General features: G+C 47.0%; 23 non-coding genes and 2 pseudogenes across 23 annotated transcripts; all 25 read left to right on the forward strand.

Annotated features, from left to right (window-relative positions):
• The first annotated feature begins 104 nt into the window (after positions 1-104).
• LOC146243784 (5S ribosomal RNA) lies at positions 105-223 on the forward strand (annotated as a pseudogene).
• A 200-nt stretch (positions 224-423) lies between these two features.
• LOC146243785 (5S ribosomal RNA) lies at positions 424-542 on the forward strand. Its single transcript, XR_014737951.1, has one exon. It is a non-coding gene; the product is annotated as a 5S ribosomal RNA (ribosomal RNA).
• A 202-nt stretch (positions 543-744) lies between these two features.
• On the forward strand, positions 745-863 carry LOC146243786 (5S ribosomal RNA). Its single transcript, XR_014737547.1, has one exon. It is a non-coding gene; the product is annotated as a 5S ribosomal RNA (ribosomal RNA).
• Positions 864-1,035: 172 nt separating this feature from the next.
• On the forward strand, positions 1,036-1,154 carry LOC146243787 (5S ribosomal RNA). The gene has a single exon (XR_014734728.1). It is a non-coding gene; the product is annotated as a 5S ribosomal RNA (ribosomal RNA).
• A 172-nt stretch (positions 1,155-1,326) lies between these two features.
• LOC146243788 (5S ribosomal RNA) lies at positions 1,327-1,445 on the forward strand. Its single transcript, XR_014737952.1, has one exon. It is a non-coding gene; the product is annotated as a 5S ribosomal RNA (ribosomal RNA).
• Positions 1,446-1,619: 174 nt separating this feature from the next.
• On the forward strand, positions 1,620-1,738 carry LOC146243789 (5S ribosomal RNA; annotated as a pseudogene).
• A 204-nt stretch (positions 1,739-1,942) lies between these two features.
• Positions 1,943-2,061, forward strand: LOC146243790 (5S ribosomal RNA). The gene has a single exon (XR_014737953.1). It is a non-coding gene; the product is annotated as a 5S ribosomal RNA (ribosomal RNA).
• A 170-nt stretch (positions 2,062-2,231) lies between these two features.
• Positions 2,232-2,350, forward strand: LOC146243791 (5S ribosomal RNA). The gene has a single exon (XR_014740054.1). It is a non-coding gene; the product is annotated as a 5S ribosomal RNA (ribosomal RNA).
• A 182-nt stretch (positions 2,351-2,532) lies between these two features.
• On the forward strand, positions 2,533-2,651 carry LOC146243792 (5S ribosomal RNA). Its single transcript, XR_014737954.1, has one exon. It is a non-coding gene; the product is annotated as a 5S ribosomal RNA (ribosomal RNA).
• Positions 2,652-2,843: 192 nt separating this feature from the next.
• Positions 2,844-2,962, forward strand: LOC146243793 (5S ribosomal RNA). Its single transcript, XR_014737670.1, has one exon. It is a non-coding gene; the product is annotated as a 5S ribosomal RNA (ribosomal RNA).
• A 172-nt stretch (positions 2,963-3,134) lies between these two features.
• Positions 3,135-3,253, forward strand: LOC146243794 (5S ribosomal RNA). Its single transcript, XR_014734709.1, has one exon. It is a non-coding gene; the product is annotated as a 5S ribosomal RNA (ribosomal RNA).
• A 196-nt stretch (positions 3,254-3,449) lies between these two features.
• Positions 3,450-3,568, forward strand: LOC146243795 (5S ribosomal RNA). Its single transcript, XR_014737956.1, has one exon. It is a non-coding gene; the product is annotated as a 5S ribosomal RNA (ribosomal RNA).
• A 188-nt stretch (positions 3,569-3,756) lies between these two features.
• On the forward strand, positions 3,757-3,875 carry LOC146243796 (5S ribosomal RNA). Its single transcript, XR_014738628.1, has one exon. It is a non-coding gene; the product is annotated as a 5S ribosomal RNA (ribosomal RNA).
• Positions 3,876-4,047: 172 nt separating this feature from the next.
• Positions 4,048-4,166, forward strand: LOC146243797 (5S ribosomal RNA). The gene has a single exon (XR_014738673.1). It is a non-coding gene; the product is annotated as a 5S ribosomal RNA (ribosomal RNA).
• Positions 4,167-4,368: 202 nt separating this feature from the next.
• On the forward strand, positions 4,369-4,487 carry LOC146243798 (5S ribosomal RNA). The gene has a single exon (XR_014737958.1). It is a non-coding gene; the product is annotated as a 5S ribosomal RNA (ribosomal RNA).
• A 178-nt stretch (positions 4,488-4,665) lies between these two features.
• Positions 4,666-4,784, forward strand: LOC146243799 (5S ribosomal RNA). The gene has a single exon (XR_014737959.1). It is a non-coding gene; the product is annotated as a 5S ribosomal RNA (ribosomal RNA).
• Positions 4,785-4,956: 172 nt separating this feature from the next.
• LOC146243800 (5S ribosomal RNA) lies at positions 4,957-5,075 on the forward strand. Its single transcript, XR_014737960.1, has one exon. It is a non-coding gene; the product is annotated as a 5S ribosomal RNA (ribosomal RNA).
• Positions 5,076-5,265: 190 nt separating this feature from the next.
• LOC146243801 (5S ribosomal RNA) lies at positions 5,266-5,384 on the forward strand. Its single transcript, XR_014735058.1, has one exon. It is a non-coding gene; the product is annotated as a 5S ribosomal RNA (ribosomal RNA).
• A 172-nt stretch (positions 5,385-5,556) lies between these two features.
• On the forward strand, positions 5,557-5,675 carry LOC146243802 (5S ribosomal RNA). The gene has a single exon (XR_014737961.1). It is a non-coding gene; the product is annotated as a 5S ribosomal RNA (ribosomal RNA).
• Positions 5,676-5,845: 170 nt separating this feature from the next.
• Positions 5,846-5,964, forward strand: LOC146243803 (5S ribosomal RNA). The gene has a single exon (XR_014737962.1). It is a non-coding gene; the product is annotated as a 5S ribosomal RNA (ribosomal RNA).
• A 186-nt stretch (positions 5,965-6,150) lies between these two features.
• LOC146243804 (5S ribosomal RNA) lies at positions 6,151-6,269 on the forward strand. The gene has a single exon (XR_014737963.1). It is a non-coding gene; the product is annotated as a 5S ribosomal RNA (ribosomal RNA).
• Positions 6,270-6,441: 172 nt separating this feature from the next.
• On the forward strand, positions 6,442-6,560 carry LOC146243805 (5S ribosomal RNA). Its single transcript, XR_014737964.1, has one exon. It is a non-coding gene; the product is annotated as a 5S ribosomal RNA (ribosomal RNA).
• A 172-nt stretch (positions 6,561-6,732) lies between these two features.
• Positions 6,733-6,851, forward strand: LOC146243806 (5S ribosomal RNA). Its single transcript, XR_014737965.1, has one exon. It is a non-coding gene; the product is annotated as a 5S ribosomal RNA (ribosomal RNA).
• Positions 6,852-7,023: 172 nt separating this feature from the next.
• On the forward strand, positions 7,024-7,142 carry LOC146243807 (5S ribosomal RNA). The gene has a single exon (XR_014737967.1). It is a non-coding gene; the product is annotated as a 5S ribosomal RNA (ribosomal RNA).
• A 186-nt stretch (positions 7,143-7,328) lies between these two features.
• On the forward strand, positions 7,329-7,447 carry LOC146243808 (5S ribosomal RNA). Its single transcript, XR_014737968.1, has one exon. It is a non-coding gene; the product is annotated as a 5S ribosomal RNA (ribosomal RNA).
• Positions 7,448-7,500: the final 53 nt, after the last annotated feature.

Below are 7,500 nucleotides of genomic sequence, written 5' to 3' on the forward strand. Positions count from 1 at the left end.
AGCTGTTTTCATTTTGACACGAGAGAGAGAGAGAGAGAGACTACCTTGCATTGTCAATTGCTAAATCTGTATATGGATAAGTAGCCTTTGGTTGTCAACTTATTTGGTACGGCCATACCAGCCTGGCAACGCCCGATCTCGTCTGATCTCGGAAGCTAAGCAGGGTCGGGCCTGGTTAGTACTTGGATGGGAGACCGCCTGGGAATACCAGGTGCTGTCTGCTCTTTTGCTCATTCACTTAGAAACTGAAATCTTGCAATATGCACAAGTAGTCCTTCATGAAAGGGGCTGGAAGCTGTTTTCATTTTGACACGAGAGAGAGAGAGAGAGAGAGAGAGAGAGAGAGAGAGAGAGAGAGACTACCTTGCATTGTCAATTGCTAAATCTGTATATGGATAAGTAGCCTATGGTTGTCAACTTATTTCGTACGGCCATACCAGCCTGGCAACGCCCGATCTCGTCTGATCTCGGAAGCTAAGCAGGGTCGGGCCTGGTTAGTACTTGGATGGGAGACCGCCTGGGAATACCAGGTGCTGTATGCTCTTTTGCTCATTCACTTAGAAACTGACATCTTGCAATATGCACAAGTAGTCCTTCATGAAAGGGGCTGGAAGCTGTTTTCATTTTGACACGAGAGAGAGAGAGAGAGAGAGAGAGAGAGAGAGAGAGAGAGAGAGAGACTACCTTGCATTGTCAATTGCTAAATCTGTATATGGATAAGTAGCCTATGGTTGTCAACTTATTTCGTACGGCCATACCAGCCTGGCAACGCCCGATCTCGTCTGATCTCGGAAGCTAAGCAGGCTAGGGCCTGGTTAGTACTTGGATGGGAGACCGCCTGGGAATACCAGGTGCTGTATGCTCTTTTGCTCATTCACTTAGAAACTGAAATCTTGCAATATGCACAAGTAGTCCTTCATGAAAGGGGCTGGAAGCTGTTTTCATTTTGACACGAGAGAGAGAGAGAGAGACCACCTTGCATTGTCAATTGCTAAATCTGTATATGGATAAGTAGCCTATGGTTGTCAACTTATTTCGTACGGCCATACCAGCCTGGCAACGCCCGATCTCGACTGATCTCGGAAGCTAAGCAGGGTCGGGCCTGGTTAGTACTTGGATGGGAGACCGCCTGGGAATACCAGGTGCTGTATGCTCTTTTGCTCATTCACTTAGAAACTGAAATCTTGCAATATGCACAAGTAGTCCTTCATGAAAGGGGCTGGAAGCTGTTTTCATTTTGACACGAGAGAGAGAGAGAGAGACCACCTTGCATTGTCAATTGCTAAATCTGTATATGGATAAGTAGCCTATGGTTGTCAACTTATTTCGTACGGCCATACCAGCCTGGCAACGCCCGATCTCGTCTGATCTCGGAAGCTAAGCAGGGTCGGGCCTGGTTAGTACTTGGATGGGAGACCGCCTGGGAATACCAGGTGCTGTATGCTCTTTTGCTCATTCACTTAGAAACTGACATCTTGCAATATGCACAAGTAGTCCTTCATGAAAGGGGCTGGAAGCTGTTTTCATTTTGACACGAGAGAGAGAGAGAGAGAGACTACCTTGCATTGTCAATTGCTAAATCTGTATATGGATAAGTAGCCTTTGGTTGTCAACTTATTTGGTACGGCCATACCAGCCTGGCAACGCCCGATCTCGTCTGATCTCGGAAGCTAAGCAGGGTCGGGCCTGGTTAGTACTTGGATGGGAGACCGCCTGGGAATACCAGGTGCTGTCTGCTCTTTTGCTCATTCACTTAGAAACTGAAATCTTGCAATATGCACAAGTAGTCCTTCATGAAAGGGGCTGGAAGCTGTTTTCATTTTGACACGAGAGAGAGAGAGAGAGAGAGAGAGAGAGAGAGAGAGAGAGAGAGAGAGACTACCTTGCATTGTCAATTGCTAAATCTGTATATGGATAAGTAGCCTATGGTTGTCAACTTATTTCGTACGGCCATACCAGCCTGGCAACGCCCGATCTCGTCTGATCTCGGAAGCTAAGCAGGGTCGGGCCTGGTTAGTACTTGGATGGGAGACCGCCTGGGAATACCAGGTGCTGTATGCTCTTTTGCTCATTCACTTAGAAACTGAAATCTTGCAATATGCACAAGTAGTCCTTCATGAAAGGGGCTGGAAGCTGTTTTCATTTTGACACGAGAGAGAGAGAGAGACTACCTTGCATTGTCAATTGCTAAATCTGTATATGGATAAGTAGCCTATGGTTGTCAACTTATTTCGTACGGCCATACCAGCCTGGCAACGCCTGATCTCGTCTGATCTCGGAAGCTAAGCAGGGTCGGGCCTGGTTAGTACTTGGATGGGAGACCGCCTGGGAATACCAGGTGCTGTATGCTCTTTTGCTCATTCACTTAGAAACTGACATCTTGCAATATGCACAAGTAGTCCTTCATGAAAGGGGCTGGAAGCTGTTTTCATTTTGACACGAGAGAGAGAGAGAGAGAGAGAGAGAGACTACCTTGCATTGTCAATTGCTAAATCTGTATATGGATAAGTAGCCTATGGTTGTCAACTTATTTCGTACGGCCATACCAGCCTGGCAACGCCCGATCTCGTCTGATCTCGGAAGCTAAGCAGGGTCGGGCCTGGTTAGTACTTGGATGGGAGACCGCCTGGGAATACCAGGTGCTGTATGCTCTTTTGCTCATTCACTTAGAAACTGACATCTTGCAATATGCACAAGTAGTCCTTCATGAAAGGGGCTGGAAGCTGTTTTCATTTTGACACGAGAGAGAGAGAGAGAGAGAGAGAGAGAGAGAGAGAGACTACCTTGCATTGTCAATTGCTAAATCTGTATATGGATAAGTAGCCTATGGTTGTCAACTTATTTCGTACGGCCATACCAGCCTGGCAACGCCCGATCTCGTCTGATCTCGGAAGCTAAGCAGGCTAGGGCCTGGTTAGTACTTGGATGGGAGACCGCCTGGGAATACCAGGTGCTGTATGCTCTTTTGCTCATTCACTTAGAAACTGAAATCTTGCAATATGCACAAGTAGTCCTTCATGAAAGGGGCTGGAAGCTGTTTTCATTTTGACACGAGAGAGAGAGAGAGAGACCACCTTGCATTGTCAATTGCTAAATCTGTATATGGATAAGTAGCCTATGGTTGTCAACTTATTTCGTACGGCCATACCAGCCTGGCAACGCCCGATCTCGTCTGATCTCGGAAGCTAAGCATGGTCGGGCCTGGTTAGTACTTGGATGGGAGACCGCCTGGGAATACCAGGTGCTGTATGCTCTTTTGCTCATTCACTTAGAAACTGACATCTTGCAATATGCACAAGTAGTCCTTCATGAAAGGGGCTGGAAGCTGTTTTCATTTTGACACGAGAGAGAGAGAGAGAGAGAGAGAGAGAGAGAGAGAGAGAGACTACCTTGCATTGTCAATTGCTAAATCTGTATATGGATAAGTAGCCTATGGTTGTCAACTTATTTCGTACGGCCATACCAGCCTGGCAACGCCCGATCTCGTCTGATCTCGGAAGCTAAGCAGGGTCGGGCCTGGTTAGTACTTGGATGGGAGACCGCCTGGGAATACCAGGTGCTGTATGCTCTTTTGCTCATTCACTTAGAAACTGACATCTTGCAATATGCACAAGTAGTCCTTCATGAAAGGGGCTGGAAGCTGTTTTCATTTTGACACGAGAGAGAGAGAGAGAGAGAGAGAGAGAGAGAGACTACCTTGCATTGTCAATTGCTAAATCTGTATATGGATAAGTAGCCTATGGTTGTCAACTTATTTCGTACGGCCATACCAGCCTGGCAACGCCCGATCTCGTCTGATCTCGGAAGCTAAGCAGGGTTGGGCCTGGTTAGTACTTGGATGGGAGACCGCCTGGGAATACCAGGTGCTGTATGCTCTTTTGCTCATTCACTTAGAAACTGAAATCTTGCAATATGCACAAGTAGTCCTTCATGAAAGGGGCTGGAAGCTGTTTTCATTTTGACACGAGAGAGAGAGATAGAGACCACCTTGCATTGTCAATTGCTAAATCTGTATATGGATAAGTAGCCTATGGTTGTCAACTTATTTCGTACGGCCATACCAGCCTGGGAACGCCCGATCTCGTCTGATCTCGGAAGCTAAGCAGGGTCGGGCCTGGTTAGTACTTGGATGGGAGACCGCCTGGGAATACCAGGTGCTGTATGCTCTTTTGCTCATTCACTTAGAAACTGACATCTTGCAATATGCACAAGTAGTCCTTCATGAAAGGGGCTGGAAGCTGTTTTCATTTTGACACGAGAGAGAGAGAGAGAGAGAGAGAGAGAGAGAGAGAGAGAGAGAGAGACTACCTTGCATTGTCAATTGCTAAATCTGTATATGGATAAGTAGCCTATGGTTGTCAACTTATTTCGTACGGCCATACCAGCCTGGCAACGCCCGATCTCGTCTGATCTCGGAAGCTAAGCAGGGTCGGGCCTGGTTAGTACTTGGATGGGAGACCGCCTGGGAATACCAGGTGCTGTATGCTCTTTTGCTCATTCACTTAGAAACTGACATCTTGCAATATGCACAAGTAGTCCTTCATGAAAGGGGCTGGAAGCTGTTTTCATTTTGACACGAGAGAGAGAGAGAGAGAGAGAGACTACCTTGCATTGTCAATTGCTAAATCTGTATATGGATAAGTAGCCTATGGTTGTCAACTTATTTCGTACGGCCATACCAGCCTGGCAACGCCCGATCTCGTCTGATCTCGGAAGCTAAGCAGGGTCGGGCCTGGTTAGTACTTGGATGGGAGACCGCCTGGGAATACCAGGTGCTGTATGCTCTTTTGCTCATTCACTTAGAAACTGACATCTTGCAATATGCACAAGTAGTCCTTCATGAAAGGGGCTGGAAGCTGTTTTCATTTTGACACGAGAGAGAGAGAGAGAGACCACCTTGCATTGTCAATTGCTAAATCTGTATATGGATAAGTAGCCTATGGTTGTCAACTTATTTCGTACGGCCATACCAGCCTGGCAACGCCCGATCTCGTCTGATCTCGGAAGCTAAGCAGGGTCGGGCCTGGTTAGTACTTGGATGGGAGACCGCCTGGGAATACCAGGTGCTGTATGCTCTTTTGCTCATTCACTTAGAAACTGACATCTTGCAATATGCACAAGTAGTCCTTCATGAAAGGGGCTGGAAGCTGTTTTCATTTTGACACGAGAGAGAGAGAGAGAGAGAGAGAGAGAGAGAGAGACTACCTTGCATTGTCAATTGCTAAATCTGTATATGGATAAGTAGCCTATGGTTGTCAATTTGTTTCGTACGGCCATACCAGCCTGGCAACGCCAGATCTCGTCTGATCTCGGAAGCTAAGCAGGGTCGGGCCTGGTTAGTACTTGGATGGGAGACCGCCTGGGAATACCAGGTGCTGTATGCTCTTTTGCTCATTCACTTAGAAACTGACATCTTGCAATATGCACAAGTAGTCCTTCATGAAAGGGGCTGGAAGCTGTTTTCATTTTGACACGAGAGAGAGAGAGAGAGACTACCTTGCATTGTCAATTGCTAAATCTGTATATGGATAAGTAGCCTATGGTTGTCAACTTATTTCGTACGGCCATACCAGCCTGGCAACGCCCGATCTCGTCTGATCTCGGAAGCTAAGCAGGGTCGGGCCTGGTTAGTACTTGGATGGGAGACCGCCTGGGAATACCAGGTGCTGTATGCTCTTTTGCTCATTCACTTAGAAACTGAAATCTTGCAATATGCACAAGTAGTCCTTCATGAAAGGGGCTGGAAGCTGTTTTCATTTTGACACGAGAGAGAGAGAGAGACCACCTTGCATTGTCAATTGCTAAATCTGTATATGGATAAGTAGCCTATGGTTGTCAACTTATTTCGTACGGCCATACCAGCCTGGCAACGCCCGATCTCGTCTGATCTCGGAAGCTAAGCAGGGTCGGGCCTGGTTAGTACTTGGATGGGAGACCGCCTGGGAATACCAGGTGCTGTATGCTCTTTTGCTCATTCACTTAGAAACTGACATCTTGCAATATGCACAAGTAGTCCTTCATGAAAGGGGCTGGAAACTGTTTTCATTTTGACACGAGAGAGAGAGAGAGAGAGAGAGAGAGAGAGACTACCTTGCATTGTCAATTGCTAAATCTGTATATGGATAAGTAGCCTATGGTTGTCAACTTATTTCGTACGGCCATACCAGCCTGGCAACGCCCGATCTCGTCTGATCTCGGAAGCTAAGCAGGGTCGGGCCTGGTTAGTACTTGGATGGGAGACCGCCTGGGAATACCAGGTGCTGTATGCTCTTTTGCTCATTCACTTAGAAACTGAAATCTTGCAATATGCACAAGTAGTCCTTCATGAAAGGGGCTGGAAGCTGTTTTCATTTTGACACGAGAGAGAGAGATAGAGACCACCTTGCATTGTCAATTGCTAAATCTGTATATGGATAAGTAGCCTATGGTTGTCAACTTATTTCGTACGGCCATACCAGCCTGGCAACGCCCGATCTCGTCTGATCTCGGAAGCTAAGCAGGGTCGGGCCTGGTTAGTACTTGGATGGGAGACCGCCTGGGAATACCAGGTGCTGTATGCTCTTTTGCTCATTCACTTAGAAACTGACATCTTGCAATATGCACAAGTAGTCCTTCATGAAAGGGGCTGGAAGCTGTTTTCATTTTGACACGAGAGAGAGAGAGAGAGACCACCTTGCATTGTCAATTGCTAAATCTGTATATGGATAAGTAGCCTATGGTTGTCAACTTATTTCGTACGGCCATACCAGCCTGGCAACGCCCGATCTCGTCTGATCTCGGAAGCTAAGCAGGGTCGGGCCTGGTTAGTACTTGGATGGGAGACCGCCTGGGAATACCAGGTGCTGTATGCTCTTTTGCTCATTCACTTAGAAACTGAAATCTTGCAATATGCACAAGTAGTCCTTCATGAAAGGGGCTGGAAGCTGTTTTCATTTTGACACGAGAGAGAGAGAGAGAGACCACCTTGCATTGTCAATTGCTAAATCTGTATATGGATAAGTAGCCTATGGTTGTCAACTTATTTCGTACGGCCATACCAGCCTGGCAACGCCCGATCTCGTCTGATCTCGGAAGCTAAGCAGGGTCGGGCCTGGTTAGTACTTGGATGGGAGACCGCCTGGGAATACCAGGTGCTGTATGCTCTTTTGCTCATTCACTTAGAAACTGACATCTTGCAATATGCACAAGTAGTCCTTCATGAAAGGGGCTGGAAGCTGTTTTCATTTTGACACGAGAGAGAGAGAGAGAGAGAGAGAGAGAGAGACTACCTTGCATTGTCAATTGCTAAATCTGTATATGGATAAGTAGCCTATGGTTGTCAACTTATTTCGTACGGCCATACCAGCCTGGCAACGCCCGATCTCGTCTGATCTCGGAAGCTAAGCAGGGTCGGGCCTGGTTAGTACTTGGATGGGAGACCGCCTGGGAATACCAGGTGCTGTATGCTCTTTTGCTCATTCACTTAGAAACTGAAATCTTGCAATATGCACAAGTAGTCCT

Source organism: Hypomesus nipponensis, chromosome 20, assembly GCF_054491055.1.
Source record: "Hypomesus nipponensis isolate SF chromosome 20, ASM5449105v1, whole genome shotgun sequence".
Classification (NCBI taxonomy): domain Eukaryota; kingdom Metazoa; phylum Chordata; class Actinopteri; order Osmeriformes; family Osmeridae; genus Hypomesus; species Hypomesus nipponensis.